Source organism: Desmodus rotundus, chromosome 11 (assembly GCF_022682495.2).
Source record: "Desmodus rotundus isolate HL8 chromosome 11, HLdesRot8A.1, whole genome shotgun sequence".
Classification (NCBI taxonomy): domain Eukaryota; kingdom Metazoa; phylum Chordata; class Mammalia; order Chiroptera; family Phyllostomidae; genus Desmodus; species Desmodus rotundus.
In genome coordinates, this window is record NC_071397.1 from 80,777,453 (window position 1) to 80,796,650 (window position 19,198).

A 19,198-nucleotide genomic window follows, 5' to 3' on the forward strand; every position below is an offset into this window, starting at 1 on the left:
AATCACCGCCCATGGTCCAGTCCGCCTGTTTGGATGTGTCCATTTTGCATTTAGAAGGAGAATCTGAGATCGACAACAGCCTGGACGTGTGAGTGTGTGAGTTTTGAGAGACGTTAAGGTCACTTACAAAATGTCTGTGTTCGGACTGGAAAAACTCCATTCTCTCCAAGGTGAGAGGGACTCGATGCTGTGGCACAGACAGTAGCCTCTCTGTCGCTACACCCCCAGAACCAGCATGGTGAGTTCTGGAAACTGGGTCCCACCCAATCTTGAGCTGACTCTCTGAGTTGACAGGGGTCTGCTGTGGCTCTTTGGGCCTCAGTGTGACCCAGACAGCAGAGCACCCCAGAGTCTGTGGACCTCAGTGCAGGAAGAATGGGCCACAGGGACTGGAGTGGGCTTGCCCCTAGCCAGGGGCACAGTGGACATCACATAAAGGCATGTGAGAACTGAAGTAACCCCAGTCAGTTCAAGCATTTTGTTTTATAGGAAAGGGAAATCAGACCCAGAGAAGTGCTTTATCCAAGGTCACGAACGATTGGTTTCAGAGCTAGAACTGGAAAGTACTGTTTTCATTACATCATTTCTGATGTCTTTTTCAGCCTTTAAATCTTATGCTTATAAAAGCAATTTATAAATAGAATGGGTGCCAGAAGTTTCTAAATAGCGCCAAATACCAAACATTGCTATTTAAAGAACTAACTGGAATTCATCCATCTCACAATTCAGAGGCCCGACATTAATTTAGTGCATTGGGGCACAGCATTTACAGGCCAGTCAGACTGTGTCTTCAGAACTTTAAGAGCATTCAAGAACACTGACAAAAATCATTTTATTACAAATGTTTGCAGCTGGACTTTCACGGGTGTTCCTGCTACACAGCAATCGGGCTGGCTGCAAATCTTCCCCCACGTGTCCCCACCCCATCTCCAAAGGGAAGACGGACATGGTGGCAGCAGCCTGGCCCTACAGTCCATACCTTGAAATTGTAAAAAACATCAGCTTGTCACTGTCTCAGGTGATGTGTTCACTGAAAATGAGCTTCCTGTAAACTAAACCCAAGCAGGCTCCAGGGGCCAAGCTGGACTTGGAGTTGTGTGACACGTGAAGAGGGGCTAGAGTGGATAGGCCTGCGGATGCAGCCACCTGCCAGCTGCCAGCTCCAGACGTGATCATAGACCAAGGCTGCGCCGCTGCCCAAAGCTGCCAGCTTCCTCCTCCAGAGAGAGCCAGGGCAAGGGAGGCTCTCATCCCAGCTCCCACCTTCTTTCCTCTCTCCCCTCCCCTCCCCTCCCCTCCCCTCCCCTCTCCTCTCCTCTCATCCCATTTTTCCTGCCTTTCCTTTTTCTCTGTCTTCATTCTTACTATTTCTTCCCCTCTCCTCTTTCTATCTCTTTCCTATTTTTCCCTCTGTCATACCTTCACCAGTAATGCTCAACCCCAACCCTGGTCTATTACTGGATGCACGGAAATAATGTCACTTTAAATCAGTATAAGTCAGTCATTTCACTGCCTCAAAAAGACTAGTCTCGTCGTAATGAACAGGTCTGTCCTTTCCTCCAAAAACGTTGCAGCGGGTTCCAGTGGCATGGGCTGGCCACCGTGAAATCGCCAGCCCGAGGAGATCACGCCAAGCTCCGTAAAGGAAGTGCTGCCCTGGTTCCCTCGTGTCTACGCATCAGGACGATTGGAATTTTCTAATACTGAGTCTTATCTCCATTCTCAGTGGACAGGGTAAATTGAGCATGTATAGGAAATACCCCTCTACTCCCAACATCTAGAATGGGTAGAAATACTAGATAAAATATAAATATATATATAAATATATGCCAATAAATATATGTTTGTACGTATGCTATATAACAGCCATTCAAAAGAAAGAAAGAAAGTGCTGAGAATAAGAACTTTAAGAGCACAGCTAGGAGCAGGTGCTGAAGCCCTCAGGTGTGCTGGGAAAAGACATTTCCCTCAGAGCGAAAGCTCTGGAGCGAAAGCTCCAAGTCCCCACTTAGCTGGCAGTTGGAACTAGATGCCCTGCATGAAGCCAGGAATGAAAAAGCCAAGTGCCAGCCCTGATGAGTGACCAGAAAATTCTACCCAGAAGTTGTAAAGCTGCTAGCATTTCTTCCAATCACCTCTGATGCTGATGAAACCATAACTCTATTAATGGGCCCTTTTCAGAGGCTTTAATCTCAGCAGATGGCAGAACAAATCTTTCAGGGAAGCCTGCTTTAATTCTGAATGTTGCATTTCATGTTAACAAATAAGCACTTAGCAGAGAAATAAGGCTATTGGTTTCTAAAGCCGAATCTTTGGAATTTTGCTTGGAATCAATCCTTCTTTTATTTGCCAAAACCTACAGACAGAGTCATATACATCCAAGAGCCACCTCTTACTGGTTTTTATGGATGTGAGTCAACAGCTCCATTGTTGGCAGCCCATTAAGAGACACTCGGCTAGAAAAACTGGCTGCTTCGCTCCACTGTGGAGGCAGCTGAGCTTTCACTGAGGGTTGTAAAGTCTTAACGGAGGAGCAGCAGCACAGCGGGCAATTCGGGCCCACTTAGTTCTTGTAGCACGTATGTGAACAGCTGCCTCATAGTTCTACTCTAACCCTTTCCGCCCCTGGGGAGCCACCCCCAGAACACTCACCTAAGGCAGTGGAGGTCTCCACTTGCCATCTGGGTCACTGTTTGGGTCTGTTCATATCCTCTGATTGTAAGGCCTTCATTTGTCTAGAATTTTAGAAGTTTACAAAATAGTTTCCCAGGATAATCTACTTCCTATGAGGTAGGTAAAAGGACCAATGTTACCATCCACTAATGTGAAGAAGAAGTTCAGGGAAGTTTGGTGACTTGTTCAAAATTCCACGGAAGAGGTGGGGCTGGGATGCATGTTTCTGGTCCACTGTACCATGTGACAAGTGTCCCCTCCCTCCCGTGGCCATTTCCCCTATCTTGACACTGATTGGCTTTGGCTATCCTACACTCTTTTTTTTTCTTTTTCAAATGCAGTACAATATACATAACATAAACTTGACCGTTTTAACCATTTCAAGTGTAGAGTTCAGTCGTGTTGAATACACTCACGTTGTTGTGCAGCCTCCACCACCATCTACCTCCAAACCAAAACTTTGTGCCCACTGAACGGTGACTCCCACCCCCACACCCCAACCCCGAAACCCCCATTCTACCTTCTGTGTCTATGAAGGTGACTACTCTAGGTGCCTCATATAGGTGGGATCATACACTATTTGCCCTTTCGTCTCTGGCTTACTTTACTGAAGATAATATTTTCAAGTTTCATCCATACTATAGCGTGTATTAGAATGTTAATCATTTTTAAGACTGAACGAGATTGCACTGTTTGTGTAGTCTACATTTTGTTTACTCATTCATCTGTCGACTGGTGCCCTGAACTTTTATCTCCTTCTTTGAAAAATAGCACTTGATTTTTGGAAGATGGCGGCAACATAGGTGGGAGCAGAATTCACTTCCCCTCAGTGCCAGGGAAATACCTAGCTGATCTGAGGAGCAGAGCGAACAGCCAACAGTACTCCAGCATATACGAAGATTAGAGACCAAAGATAGAGGACACTGAAAGATCTGACGGTAAGAAGAGTGCTCAAGGACAATAAGGTCCCCGGGACCCGGGACCGCGCGGTACAAGGGCGGCAGAGGCGCCAGCCCTGGCGCAGGGGCTGCTGCAGGAGTCCTGAGAGAGGGCCAGGCTGCGCTGTGAGCAGCCAGGTGCTTGATTGGACCAGGGGGGCTTGAAAAGGAGGAATTTCTCAAAAAGAAAAAGAAAATAGAGACACTCAGGGGCTAGTTAGAGAACTCTCGGTGGTGGCCGAGGCCCCTGGCGCCCCTCCCCCCTCCGCCCCTGGACTGCGAACGGGGAACGCGGGATAAGCAGCACCGGCGCTCACCTGAGGTCCGGTTGCGCGCGGTAGCGAGCGCGCAGATTAGCGAACGGGGCCCGTACATGAAACCCCGGAGGGGCGCCCACACCTGAAACCTCCGAGATCTTTTGGAGCAGAGACTAGCTGCTCCACCCACAGACCCAAAACCTCGGAACCGAGGACCGCGTGATTCGGTCCCAGGGCGGCCCCGCCCACCCGAGAGTCTCAAGCCCCGGACAGCTGGATCGGCCCCCAAGCGTAGAGCCTCTGGCTCGGCGGCGGGCTGCGCGCTCACCAAGCGTAGGGCCGGCTGGATGCGCACTTCCTAAGCACAAAGGGGCTGGCGAGAGACGTAACACCAAGGCGGCTGAACCAGCAGTTTGCGGCGCGCCAGCCTCCCTAGCCTGGGCGGCTCGATCGGTCGGCTGCGCGCTCAGAGCCCAAATAACGTCACAAACCCGAAGCGGCTGGATTCCCCTGCTGCGCGCGCACGCGTCCGGAGCCAAAGCGGCTGGAGCGGCCACTCGAGAGTCCCAAGAACAAAGCTGCTGGATTGGCTGATCAACGGCCTGATTGCCTGCCAGGGACCACACCTACAAAACAGTGAAGAGTGTGACCCAGGAAGGAAGAAAAGTGAAACCAATCCTTCCAACCACCGCCTCCCGTTGCACAGACAGGACAACAGCAGAAATAACCTGAACGGTTTAAAGCCAACAGAAGATTTTTTTTTTTTTTCCCTTTTTTTTTTTTTTTTTTTTTTTTTCCCTTTTCCTTTCCCCCTGAACTCCTTCTTCCTCTCTCTCTCTTTTTTTTCTTTCATTCCTTCTTCCTCCCATCCTTTACCATTTTTATGTCTTCTTCCTCCCTTCTTTTATCTATTTCTATGTTTTAATTTTTGTTAAAATTCCTTCTTATCTTGCCTCCGATCTTTCTTTAATCCTTCTTCCCTCCTTCCTCCCTTTCCTCCTTTCCTATTTCCTTTTTCCCTCCTTCCCATCTTTGGTTTTTTTTTTTTGTTTGTTTGTTTGTTTGTTTTTTCCTTTTCTTTCTCCCCCCCTTTCTATTTTTCCCACAGGTGCGACAACAAAACCTGGAGTGCTGAAAAGACTAGAGTTAGACCGTGTTAAACACATAAACGTCAGCTCAAGACCAGTGAGCACAGGAGAGTAAGGAGACAGCACCACCGAATCCCATTGGCATTCTACCATAGAAGTTCATATCATAAACCCAGGGATTCAGAACAAAGCAATTTAAGAAGCAGAGGCCAACAAGAAGAGCCTCACAAACAATGGGAAGACAAAGAAACAATTCCCAAATGAAAGGAAAGGAGGAAGTCTCAGAAAGAATACTAACCGAAAAAGAGGCAAGTCAACTATCAGATACTGAGTTCAAAGCAATGGTCATCAGGAAGCTCACTGAGCTCTCTGAGCTCAAAGAGAACTACCAGAAACTACAAGGAAACTACAATGAACTCACTGCAAACTATATCAACATGAAAAAGGAAATAGAAAATATCAACAAGAGCCAAGAGGAAATGAAGAATACAATTTCTGAATTGAAGAACACAGTAGAAGGAATTAAAAGCAGACTTGATGAAGCAGAGGATCGGATCAGCGAGCTGGAGGATAAAGTAGAAAAAAACACCCAGAAGGAACAAGAAAAGGAAAAGAGGCTCAGAAAGAATGAAGAGGCAATAAGGGAAATGCAGGACAACATGAAACGTAACAACATCCGTATAATAGGAATACCAGAAGGAGAAGAAGAAGAGCAAGGGATAGAAAACCTGTTTGAAAAAGTAATGATGGAAAATTTCCCTAATCTGAGGAGAGAAAAAGTCACCCAAATCCAGGAATCACAGAGAGTCCCAAACAAGAGGAACCCAAAGAGACCCACTGCAAGACACATCATAATTAAAATGGCAAATTTCCAAGACAAAGAGAGGATCTTAAAGGCAGCAAGGGAGAAAAAGGAAGTAACATACAAGGGAGCCCCAATAAGGTTAGCAACTGACTTCTCAATGGAAACGCTCCAAGCCAGAAGAGAATGGCAAAAAATATTCCAAGTAATGAGAACCAGAGGCCTCCAACCAAGACTACTTTACCCAGCAAGGCTCTCAATCAAGATAGAAGACCAAATAAAGAGCTTCCCAGACAAAAGAAGTCTAAAAGAATACAGCTCCACCAAACCAGCTCTGCAAGAGATGCTAAAGGGACTGCTTTAAGGAAAGGAAGGAAAAGAGAAAGACAGAGGAACACAGGTAGGAAATAATGGCAATGAATAACTACCTATCGATAATAACCTTAAATGTAAATGGATTAAATGCTCCAATCAAAAGACATAGAACAGCTGAATGGATAAGAAAACATGACCCACACATATGCTGCCTACAAGAAACCCATCTCAGGACAAAAGACTCACACAGACTGAAAGTGAAGGGCTGGAAACAAATTTTCCAAGCAAACGGACAGGAAAAAAAAGCAGGGGTAGCAATACTCATATCAGACAAAATAGACTTCCAAAGAAGGGCCATAAAGAGAGACCCAGAAGGTCACTTCATAATACTCAAAGGAAGAATCCACCAAGAAGACATAAACATTATAAATATATATGCACCCAACATAGGAGCACCCAAATACATAAAGAAAATCTTGGAGGATTTCAAGAAAGATATTGACAGCAACACAATTATAGTAGGGGATTTTAACACCCCACTATCAAAAATGGACAGGTCTTCCAAACAAAAGATTAACAAAGATATTGTGTCACTTAACAATACCCTAGAGGAAATGGACTTAACTGATATATACAGAGCTTTTCATCCCAAAGAAGCAAAATACACATTCTTTTCAAGTGTCCATGGATCTTTTTCAAAGATAGACCACATGATAGGACACAAAGCAACCCTCAACAAATTCAAGAAAATTGAAATCATATCAAGCATCTTCTCTGACCACAAGGGTCTGAAACTAGAAACCAACCCCAAGGGTAAAAACCCAAAACACTCAAAATCATGGAGACTGAATAGCATGCTATTAAACAATGAATGGGTCAAGAACGAGATTAGGGAAGAAATCAAAAACTTCCTGGAAACAAATGAAAACGAACTCACAACAACCCAAAACCTATGGGACACAGCTAAGGCAGTCCTGAGAGGGAAGTTCATAGCAATACAGGCCTACCTTAAGAAGTTAGAAACAGTTCACACAAACAACCTAACCCTACGCCTACAAGAACTGGAGGAACAACAACAAAGACAGCCCAGAGCAAGCAGAAGGAAGGAAATAACCAAGATCAGAGCAGAACTAAATGACATAGAGACTAAAAGCACAATTGTAAGGATCAATGAATCCAGAAGCTGGTTCTTTGAAAAGATAAACAAAATCGACAAGCCTTTAAGTAGGCTTATCAAGAAGAAAAGAGAGAGGATCCAAATAAACAGAATTAGAAATGAAAGTGGAGAGATTACAACTGATACCACAGAAATACAAAGGATCGTAAGAAATTACTATGAAGACCTATATGCTAAGAAATTTGAAAACCTAGATGAAATGGACACATTTCTAGAAAAATATAATCTTCCAAAACTGACTGAAGAAGAAGCAGAAAACCTGAACAGACCAATATCAGCAAAGGAAATTGAAGCAGTCATCAAGAAACTCCCATCACACAAAAGCCCTGGACCAGATGGTTTCACAGGAGATTTCTACAAAGCATTTAAGGAAGAACTAACCCCTATCCTTCACAGACTATTCGAAAAAATCCAAACTGATGGAAGACTCCCAAACTCTTTTTATGAAGCCAACATCATCCTAATCCCAAAACCAGATAAAGACACAACGAAGAAAGAAAACTTCAGGCCAATATCGCTGATGAACATAGACGCTAAAATTCTCAACAAAATATTAGCAAACCGCATCCAGCAATATATTAAAAAGATCATCCACCATGACCAAGTGGGATTCATCCCAGGGATGCAAGGATGGTACAATATTCGCAAATCAATAAACATAATACATCACATCAACAACAGCAAAGACAAAAATCACATGATCATATCAATAGATGCGGAAAAAGCATTCGATAAGATACAGCACCCATTTCTGATAAAAACACTCAGCCAAGTGGGAATAAAGGGAGCAGTCCTCAACATAATTAAGGCCATATATGAGAGACCTACAGCCAGCATCACATTCAACGGACAAAAACTTAGAGCTTTCCCACTAAGATCAGGAACAAGACAAGGATGCCCTCTCTCACCACTCCTATTCAACATAGTATTGGAAGTCCTAGCCACAGCAATCAGACAAGAAAAAGCAATAAAAGGCATCCAAATTGGAAAGGAGGAAATGAAACTGTCACTGTTTGCAGACGACATGATAGTGTACATGGAAAACCCTATAGACTCCACTCAAAAACTACTCGACCTAATAAATGAATTTGGCAAAATAGCTGGATACAGAGTCAATACCCAGAAATCAAAGGCATTCCTGTACACCAACAACGAAACTGCAGAAACACAAATCAGGAAAAAAATCCCATTCGATATAGCAACAAGAAAAATAAAGTACCTAGGAATAAACCTAACCAAGGAGGTAAAAGACCTGTACTCAGAAAACTACACAACACTGAAGAAAGAAATTAAGGAAGATACAAACAAATGGAAGCATGTACCATGTTCATGGATTGGAAGAATTAACATCATCAAAATGGCCATACTACCCAAAGCAATTTATAGATTCAATGCAATCCCTATTAGAGTACCCATGACATATTTCACAGATATAGAACAAACATTACAGAAATTCATATGGAACCATAAACGACCTCGAATAGCAGCAGCAATTTTGAGAAAGAAGGACAAAGCAGGAGGTATCACAATACCTGATATCAAACTGTATTACAAGGCAACGGTAATCAAAACAGCCTGGTACTGGCATAAAAACAGGCTCATAGACCAATGGAACAGAATAGAGAGCCCAGAAATAAACTCAAATCTATACGATCAATTAATATTTGACAAAGGAGGCAGGAGCATAAAATGGAGCAAAAACAGTCTCTTCAACAGATGGTGTTGGGAGATCTGGACAGCTACGTGCAAAAAAATGAAACTCGATCACCAACTTACGCCATACACGAAAATAAACTCAAGATGGATAAAAGACTTAAATATAAGCCGTAACACCATAAAAGTCCTTGAAGAAAACATTGGCAGGAAAATCTCAGACATTCCACGCAGCAACATCCTCACAGACACATCCCCTAAAGCAAGGGACATAAAGGAAAGAATAAACAAATGGGACCTCATCAAAATAAAAAGCTTCTGCATGGCTAAAGAAAACAGCACCAAATTACAAAGAGAACCAACAATATGGGAAAGCATATTTGCCAATGATACCTCAGACAAGGGCCTGATCTCCAAAATATATAAAGAACTCACACGACTCCACTCCAGGAAGACAAACAACCCAATTAAAAAATGGGCAAAGGACTTGAACAGACACTTCTCCAAGGAAGACATACAGAAGGCCCAGAGACATATGAAAAGATGCTCAGCATCACTAGCCATCAGAGAGATGCAAATTAAAACCACAATGAGGTATCATCTCACACCAGTCAGAATGGCCAACATAAACAAATCCACAAACAAATGTTGGAGAGGATGCGGAGAAAAGGGAACCCTAGTACATTGTTGGTGGGAATGCAGACTGGTGAGGCCACTGTGGAAAACAATATGGAATTTCCTCAGAAAACTAAAAATGGAACTGCCCTTTGACCCAGCAATTCCGCTGCTGGGATTATACCCTAAGAACACTGAAACACCAATCCAAAAGAATCTGTGCACCCCAATGTTCATAGCAGCACAATTTACAATAGCCAAATACTGGAAGCAACCGAAGTGCCCATCAGCAAACGAGTGGATCCAAAAACTATGGTATATTTACACAATGGAATTCTACGCAGCAGAGAGAAAGAAGGAGCTTATACCCTTTGCAACAGCATGGATGAAACTGGAGAGCATTATGCTAAGTGAAATAAGCCAGGAAGTGAGGGACAAATACCATATGATCTCACCTTTAACTGGAACATAAGCAATAGAAGGAAAAAGCAAACAAAATATAACCAGAGACATTGAAGTTAAGAACAATGTAACAATAGCAAGGGCGGGGGTGGGGGGTGGGGGCGGGGACAGTAGGTAGAGGGGATTACAGGAACTACTATAAAGGACACATGAACAAATCCAAGGGGGAGGGTGGAGAGGGGGGAGGGAAGTGGGTTCACCTGGAGTGGGGTGAAGGGATGGGGGAAAAGGCATACAACTGTAATTAAATAACAATAAATAAATTTAAAAAAAAAAAAAAAAAAAAAAAGAAAAATAGCACTTCAATTTTCCTTAAAAAAATTACCTCTTCCCATCGATAAAGCCTGTTGTAAGTATTAATTAAGATGCTCTGGGCTGAGAACAATCCAAGCAGCAGTTCTCTCTCAGAATCTGAAACCCAAGCAACACGGTAAATAGAATAAAAATGGAAGAGACTTTTAGAAAAATACAGTTATAACTAGGCAAGATGGAGCAGTAGTTTTGGCTACATAGAGATGTTCCAGTTCTGATTCATTCTCAAGCTCTCCCTTTGATTATGTGTCTTACACTACAGCCAGTACTGGGTTCTGTGGCTGGAAACCAGGAAACTCTAACAGTCATTAAAACCAAACGAAGACTACCCCACAACCTCCATGCCGCGATAGGCATGATTGTTTCCCCTTAAAAATGCATTCAGTGTTGATTTTTACATTATTTACCTACATGGATTTGCGGGGACAGGGTACAGAGGGTAGGGGGCAGGGAGAAGGGAAAAAATAGAAGTTGTTGCCAACTATTTGTCCCATAGATGAGCTTGAATTTCCTTTAAAAACCTAGTTATCTTCAGTATGGCTTATTGTATGTCAAACCTAAGTCTAATGTATAAGGACTTGATTATCAGTATTAAGAGACTATGTCCCTCTCTCCAATCTGGTCGCTCCAAGTTCCTCGGGGGTCATCAAACTGTACTTACAGGGTGACCTATGTCCAAGTGTTCTACATCACCAAATCCCAACAGTCAGGCTTTCATTTTCACTGACAAAACAAAGCCCCGTTTCTCTCAAAATATACAATTATTCAACAAATAATTATTGAACACCTGAAATACACCAGCCACTGGACTAGGTTCTGGGGATTTGGCCACAAACAAAAGAGATATGCTTTCATCCCTTGTGAAGAATACCTTTCAGTGGGAGAGACCAAAGGGAATCAAACAATCAGGCAAAACAATTGAAGTCTAACTCAGCTAAATGCTCTGAGCAACTTGGAAGCGGGATGTCCCCCGGTCAGGGATGCAGAAAAGGCTTCCCCTAGAAAAGGTGAATGAAATGAGTTTTAAAAGATCAGTGGAATAAGTAGGAGTTACCTAAGGGGTAACTGGGCTCTGGGGCAGGGAGGGTGTTGGCAGAAGAACAGACAGCATAAGCCAAACTGCTATGTTTGGAGATGGCCTGGCATCTCTGTCTCATAAAATTTTAGAATTTCATTCTTATTTTACCTAATAAAATGGATTTTCTTTTGGAAAATGCTTTCATATACCTTATCCAACAATGAACTCACAACACCCTGTTAGACCAAGTATATCAGGTTTGGGCTGGGTCCCAGCTTCTGCAGCCCATTTCCCCTCCTTCCTTCTTCCAGGCACGTAGCATCCACTTGACCTTCATAGACAAGGCCAGCCTGGCTGGGCTGAGCATCTCGAGGGCCAAGAAAGAAGGGACCAAAGGAGTTCTGGGCTCAAGTCAGTGTGATGGCTAGTTTAACTCTGACCTTCTGTCTCCGTTCTCATAACCTCGTTGCTAAAATAAGACTATTTTACCCACAAACGCAGTGACCGCTCCCTCTATGGGTGACCTTCCTGGAGCTCCTATCTCTCTGTTTGGCCCTAGGGTACTGCCTTGCTTTTTCCTATCTTCCTTCAGGAAACCAGAGCCCCACCCTGAATTCCAGCAAAACCCTTCTATCTACAACCACATTCCCTGAGGCCACACTGTGCTTGCCAGAGTTTGGGACAGGCTCTCACTCAGTATTTCCCATTGCAATGTCTGCCCTGGTAGGACAGGTGCCCACTGCACAGGTGTGCACAGTGACAGCCCACCACCCCAGCTGGTGGTCGTTGCCAGTCGCGATCCCACTTCCTAGCTCATCTAGGCAGGGCTTCGGGCCCTTCAGCACCTGCCCCACTGTTTTGGGGATACCCAGTGCAGGATCCTGGCTCTTTCTAGTTGTATACAACTAGCCAGACCATACATACCCCAGTCAGACTACAGCCAAGCTGCCTCTTCTGACTTCTTAGTCCAGGGCTCGTCACACTCCATCCAAGCCCTATACCTAGCAAGTAAAACTAGCTGTTAACAGGGATTTGTACACTCTGATTCAGCTGTAAACAATAATCGGTGATTAGAGAGGGACTTTATTTTCATTACTTAAGGAACACTGTCATCCTCACTATGTTATTCCCTCGGCTACTCAAGAAACATCTGTAATGAAGTTATTTTCTATCAATGAAACTCATACTGTCAACAGATTCACAGAGAGCATGAGCCACAACCAAGCGGCCAGAACCCAGGATGATTAGATCTGGGTACACAGAACTGACCGGATCCCGTGCACTTCCCCTTTGAGGTCTGCCCAGATTCCTGTGGGGAACAGCTACCTTCAGCTGCAGTTTCTCTTCTCAGCTCTCAGGGCCCCCACTGCTGCCGCACCCCAAGGCTCCCCCTCCCCAGGGCACACAAGGCATCGATCCACTCTTTGCAATACTGAGCCACCCTGCATAAGCAAACACCCAGCTCAAAAGGAGCCCCTATTTCCCAGCCACCCTACAATCTTCATACTAAGAGGCTGCTTCAGTGTGCATTACCACATCTGCTGAGTCAGTGCTAAGGATGACTAGCCAGGCTGGACTTTTCCTTTTCTCTGCTCATGCTCTTTGACACAATTCGAAGACACGATAAGATGTCTCCTCCTGTGTCCTCATTCCCTGCCACCGGCCCAGAACAAAAACCACTCAGCCATTTCCTTGAAAACTGCACAGTGGGCAGAAAGGCCAAGCTCAGAAAATGGGCCAGGGAGCGGGAGTTGTCACGCCACTTTACCGGATGTCTCAGAGTCTGTAACCTAATACAAATCCCCATAATCTTAACACTTCATCTTACTTAGCAATACCCAGTGACAAGGATGCGTGTGCAGATGGCTGGAGCTGCTGATAGGAGCTTGGAGTACAGGCCGTTCTGACAGTATCCGAGAAACACTGAAGGGTGGGGGAGATGGGGCAGGTGGAGAATGATGACGCAGATACAGAATTCTTTAAATCTAGAGAAGAGCACACTAAGAAAATGACTATGTAAAACCTTCCCAAATATGAAAAATAAGAAGAAAGAGGAGGAGAAAGAAAAGGAGGAAGAGGAGGAGGGAGAGGAATGCAAAATGGGAGAGAACAAGAGGCCTCCACAGTCCCTACTGAAAACACATGCATCCCTGCAATTCTTACTGCAGGTCCTCTGTCTGGTTCTAGAGAGAAGGCCTGCCGGTGTTTCCTCAGTGACCCACTTCCATTCACCGCCTCAGCTGTGGTGGCTGCGGTCCCTGTGCCCGTGCAGTGGCCGGAAGCAGCTCACCGACACCATTCCCACTGAGGAGGATTTGGGGTTGGGGATACCAGGTCCAACTCCAGATTCTTTTTTCCCATTAGCTTAAAGCTGCTGGCCAGTCGCTTGAGTGCTGCCAGAGGGTGGTAACTGAACACCGTCTGAGCCGGCCAGGGCACTCCCAGGCAGCCTGTAGTGTTGGTATTTTCCATCCACTGCAAGGCAGACAGAGTGCTGAGAGCCAAGAGGGTCTGCGGAGATGAGAGGAGGGCAAATGGGATCTCGCAGGCATGGGGTGCCCCTACATCTGGCCAGTCCAGACAGGTACAGCATTTCACAGCTCGAAGGGTGGGTGGGTGGAAGGTATGGAAATGTGCACATTTTCAAATCCGGTGCTGACATTCAGAAGGGAAACCCAGCTAGAGAAATGTGACCGTTTGCAAACATAGGCTCTAAAGGACTTGAGAAGTTGTTAAAAGAAAGGAAATTTTCCTTACAAAACATATGCTTTCAGGAATGTGATTATGTAATCCAGGAAAGCTACGTTCAGTGAAAAATCAGGTCAAAAATAAAGACCCGAATTGGGAAACTCCAGAGTATAAAATAAATATCTAGCAGGCCAAGTAAATTTTTTGCTGTTAACAAACAGCAAAAACTTCCTGGAGAAAAGGAAAAGAAATGAGGTTGTGAACTCCATCAGGAGCCAAATAGCTCCACAGAAGACAGTGAGTGTCCCCAGATTAAACTCCAGGACCAGAACGCATTCCTTCAGTTTTCCTACCTCCGTGCGTGCGCTTGGCTTTCTTTAAGGAAACACCCCACACAATACACAGAGTCACCCCAGGCTGGGCAAGGAGATAAAAGATACATCTGGGTAGAAGCAATCCTCTTTTACAAGGGCCAGTAAATTCAGCAGTTCCTGAAGAAGAGAATTATCCTCTGAACAGGGATAACAGAATCACAATAAAGCCGTATTGTCTCCGTGCTCATGAATACATTTCCTTTTCTAGAATGTCAGTCTGCCTCTTTCCCAGCAGGCAAATAAACCCTGGGCTTTTTCAAAACTTCCTGCCATTTTCCCATGAGGAAAATTCCACTTTATGATCATTTCGACCTTGCTTTATATTTTATTATTTTTAGGAGTCAGCATTATTTAATTTTGCTTCTCTTCGTCAGCCATCTCTTCTTCATTAGCCCTCACTGAGAACTCTGAATTGATAGGCTCGGAATCTGCTGTTTCTTTGTGCTCCGTTGTACAAGCCTATAAAGACAACGGGCATTCAAAATACATATTCTTGTTGGATGTTGAAAGTATAACACATTAAAATTATTACTACAAAGATTTCTTTCATATAGAGAAATATTGGGGAAATTCGAAAACTGTCCACTTCCATTCTGCACTCAGGAAATGACTTCCCGTCCGCTTCCTCATGGTTGACTATTTAAAGTTAGACGTGGTAGAGTCCTCGTGGGTTAGTTCGACTCCTTTTCTATAGATCTGAACATGATGGAACTCACTGGAACTCACCTTCTTCATTTCCATTCTTAGCATAAGTCTGGAACCCAGACGTGCAGAATTCGTTCTAGCACTTGCGGTTGATCCTGCTTCTGCACTGCTCTCTGAGTACAGGGGGTCTCAAGGACGATCACCCACATCACTTGCCCTCCATCCAGGCGTGTTTTGTTCCAGAACACATTCACCCAGGCATAACACCCAAATATTTCTTCACTGAAACTCTACTGCATTATTTTTCTCTGTGAAGTGGGCAACATAAAATGAAGGGGATCAGAATATGGCACCCCAAAACACACCATTCTGGCATAAAGATTATTTCAAGCTGGAAATAATTGAGAAAAAGCGGACACAAAAAGAGCTCTCTGCTATCTTCTTCTCTGTCCAAAAGCAGGACCTAAACTCCCCTTGGGAAGAGGTCCCCTGCCCTCTCCCCCACCCCGGGGAGGGGAGAACCCTGATCACCAAAGAAGAAGGCAGCACGTAAGTCAGTCTGCAGAAACAAACCTTGCGAAGAAACCCTTACCTACCACTAGTTTTCCATATATGTAACTTAACACAATTTACCATCCTTTAGTCACTTCTGCAGAATTTATTGTCTCAAATGGCACGTAAGCCTCCGAGGCCAACTGCTTCTTTCAGTTTTCATTTCTTTTCTGTGGCACTCATGTGCAAATAAAATTAAAAATAAAAATGTTATGCCTTTTCTCTTGTGCCTAATCTGTTTTTTGTCAGCTTAATTTACGTGTCCCAGGCCCAGAGCCTAAGAAGGTAGAGGAAAAGTTCTTCCTCCCCTACAGGAATAAGATGAAAAATATGTTCATCTAATTTTTGCTCCTCAGGCATGAACCCATTTCAGAACTTTACATTTGCCATGATAACAGAGCACAGGAATAAAGTAAAGAAAGTAGGAAACAATGGCTTCCGGATTTAAATGCTAAAAGTAGAAGTTGTGGATGACAGGTCCATGTTCTGGCTCCAGGGACTTCTCTGGCCCATGAAGTCCCCTCCTCGTTAAGTGGCCAGACCGTTAAGAGAAGTGGCCTTCTCGTTAAGAAGGCTTCATTTTATAACATATAAACTTACTGCTTTAGTGAGCTTAGTGCGAAACACTTGAGTAAGTACTTTCCTGATTTTAAAGCCCTACAAAAATGTTAGTTCATGCTCCTAATCGGACCTTTTTCTTACTAGATTGGTTTATTGGTACTTTCTCTCTAAGTTTTCAACTTCAAGGTTTTTTCCTGCTTCAGAGCCCAGGCACACACGTTGGAGAGCTTTACAGAAACTCTAACGTTCATTCCCAGGCTGTAAGGCAGCAGTGAGGCAGCCAGGCTTCCCAGTCACTCCGTGAAGCCCCGGGACCTGGAGGCGCATTTCCTGAATTCTGAACATGTGTTCGTGAATGACAGGCTGGTCCTGATGCACCTGCTTGAGTGGTGGTCGGAGGCCCTGGCTTCATTCCCCACCACTTGGGCCACAACTCTTGACCAAGAATCAAGCACCTGGCACCAGGTGCCGCACCATCTGACAAGCCAGGACACCGGACTTCTGTATTCTTCTTTCAGGGACAAATGGGCTTGCCAGAAATCAGTGAAGACTAACATAATTAGCACAACTTGGTTTCAGCCTCATTGCAAACACGTGTGTTATTTCCCCAGGACACAATACAGTTCATATGAAGTCACACAGTGATTTGTATTTCCCTTAAATTCACCACGGCAAGCTTTTATTCAGTCTCAATGCGGTCAGAGGCACTGATCAAACAAACTCTGACAGGCATCTAATATGAAAACCATTCCCTGACTTCATGGAGCTGGCACTCTGGAAATTTTCTGAGCACTGCATCTGAAGCACAGAGATAACTCTTAAATATGTGTCAAAATATATAAATCACCAAAAAGGAAAAACAGGACTGGGCCACCTTAAGATCCATCAGAGGCTGAAAATTAAATGTTGCTTTATGTATGGTTGACCTCTAAGGCAAACAAAATAGAACATAAAAAGCTATCTGTTGCTGCCAAGATTTGAATCATTTTTCCAAAATGGGTTTGCCAAGACCAAAGGAGGTGTTTTCTGCAGTGAAGGGGAGGTGAATGAGAGGGAGAATGTGTTGCAAAGTCCTGAGTAATCTCAGTTAGTATGGCTTCTGCAGTTGCCTGGACCTCTGCTTATGAGAGCCAAGCAGTCAAAAGGCGAGGCCCACCTCACCGTGCCCTGGGATGGTACAGTCTCCTACAAACAATGCGGTGCAAAGGTTCCAGGAGAGTGAGGAGTCTGATCTGAAGCAATGTGGCCACTTATCATTTTTGACAGTTACAAGAAATCAAGAAAAGAGATTTTCTTGTCTTATCATTTTTAACCTTAAAGTTCAGGGAGTTAGTCTTTCTCAAGATTAGGATGCACTAAATACATCCTGAGGAAAGGACGCAGCACATTTTCTGCCAGCGCCATCCAGGAGATGTGAACTCTCTCCCTTTAGGATATCAGAGGAGGGGGCAGGAGTGGGGAGGAGAGTTCAGTCGGCTCAGCTCAGAGCAGATGCTCCACCCGCAACAGGGCAGTAGCCATCCTGATGGTGGAACTCAGTGTGGCTGCAGACCACTGCGGCAGCCCAAGTCCCAGCCCGTGGTGTTGGATCCAGGAGAGTTATAAATAGCCCCCCAGAACTGCCTTCTGGTGACTTATTACTACCAAGGGGAAGCGTGCATTTCCTGAGAGATACCTAAAGTGACTGCAAAAAGGACTCCAGAAGTGTGTCTTTTGCTGAACCTGAAACATCAGAAAAATAGTTGAAATATCTCAGGACAGATAAATATGCCGATCTTCAAGTTTTAACCCATCTCACATGCTTTGATTTCTCAAGGCGGTTGCATGAAAATCGGGTATCTCTGATTTAGGACTCTGTGAGCCCCTGCTGCTCATTTCTCAGGGGCAGACCTGGTGGACAGCTCGATGAGATCCTGCAGCCAGAGCATTTGATGGGGGCACAGAAATCTGTCCCCACGCAGGCAGAGGGGCCCCACAGCTCATGTTGGCACAAAAATCACTCACAACCGGAGCCGGCCCCCCACCACCCAGCAGCCCAACTGCCTGTAACAGGGGATCCATCCTGCTTAGAATCCTCCAGAGAAAAGGTTTTTACCTTCTTCCACCATTCACTGTCTGAGCTTGAAACGTTCAAACAAAGCACTTCTATGAGCGTGTGCTGTGCACAGAAGCAAGGTTTCTGGGAGGAGGGTCACTTACACAAGAAATACTGGTACTGCAATAAGAAATAAATAAGTATTGTACTTCTAGGTTTTCATATAAACTCAAACTGTAATTAAGACTCTGTTTCACCCTGGGCAGTGTGGCTCAGTTGGTTGGACGTGGCCCCACAAACCAGAAGGTTGTGGGTTCAGTACCCAGTCAGACCTGGGTTGCAGGTTCGGTCTCTGGCCTGGGTGCGTACAGAAAACAGCCAATCAATGCTTCTCTCTGACATCATTGTTTCTCTCCTTCTCTCTCCCTCTATTCCCCTCTCTCTAAAAAAATAAATATTAAAAAAAAAAGAAGCCGTCCTCCCTGCCAATATCTTGTCCTCAGTGGAGACGCAGGCCAGCTGCTTGCTCTCTGTGGGAGGAGACTCCAGAATCTTTAATCAGTGTTCATTGCCCTCATAACACCTCCACCTCTTTGAGGCTAGTCTACACGTTTCTGTGCCTCCAGCCCCACCTAGAGGCGCTATTCCCTGCAAGATCTGTGACAAGTCAGTTGACTTCTTTGTGCCTCAGTTGTGCATCTGGAGCGAGGAGAGAGCTGCAGAGGGTGATCTCAGGATCCTTGGCAACTCTACCTTGTTAGGATTCCATGGCTCCAAGGAGTAGTTCTCAGTGCTTTGTTGGGAACAGTTGAGTCACACTGGGTGGCAATTTTAAGATGAGGTTGCAGTATAATCATATTTCCTGAAACACGATTGGACTGAGGAATGTGGATGAGGAATGCAGTGCGGGCGGAGTGGGAAAGCGTGATCAGTGCAGAGAAGGTACATCCTCGGCCAACAGACAAGATTAGGCAAATTCCTGATGCTGGGTGAATGGTCAGCGGCCACGTGAAACAAGACTCTTCCCTGAAGA

The 19,198-nt window shown here is 44.8% G+C and overlaps 1 long non-coding RNA gene across 2 annotated transcripts in view; it reads right to left on the reverse strand.

Moving 5' to 3' along the window:
• The window catches only part of LOC123478844 (uncharacterized), a 50,820-nt gene extending 37,163 nt beyond the window's left edge, over nt 1-13,657 (reverse strand). The window contains exon 1 of one of the 2 annotated variants that reach the window (XR_006654220.3): nt 13,533-13,657. This is a non-coding gene — a long non-coding RNA (uncharacterized lncRNA). Of the gene's footprint in view, nt 1-12,234; nt 12,314-13,532 lie in introns of those variants that run through there. The other variant, XR_006654221.2, reaches the window with a different exon arrangement.
• Between the last annotated feature and the right edge of the window lie 5,541 nt (nt 13,658-19,198).